This window comes from Acinonyx jubatus, chromosome D1 (assembly GCF_027475565.1).
Source record: "Acinonyx jubatus isolate Ajub_Pintada_27869175 chromosome D1, VMU_Ajub_asm_v1.0, whole genome shotgun sequence".
Lineage (NCBI taxonomy): Eukaryota > Metazoa > Chordata > Mammalia > Carnivora > Felidae > Acinonyx > Acinonyx jubatus.
Window position 1 is genome coordinate 2621090 of NC_069390.1, and position 447 is coordinate 2621536.

A 447-nucleotide genomic window follows, 5' to 3' on the forward strand; every position below is an offset into this window, starting at 1 on the left:
AAGAGCTTCTCGATCTAGAATACGCCAAGAACATCTCGATCTAGAATACGCCAAGAGCTTCTCGATCTAGAATACTCCAAGAGCTTCTCGATCTAGAATACGCCAAGAACATCTCGATCTAGAATACGCCAAGAGCTTCTCGATCTAGAATACGCCAAGAGCTTCTCGATCTAGAATACGCCAAGAGCTTCTCGATCTAGAATACGCCAAGAGCATCTCGATCTAGAATACGCCAAGAGCTTCTCGATCTAGAATACGCCAAGAGCTTCTCGATCTAGAATACGCCAAGAGCTTCTCGATCTAGAATACGCCAAGAGCTTCGCGATCTAGAATACGCCAAGAGCTTCGTGATCTAGAATACGCCAAGAGCTTCTCGATCTAGAATACGCCAAGAGCTTCGCGATCTAGAATACGCCAAGAGCTTCTCGATCTAGAATACGCCAAGGG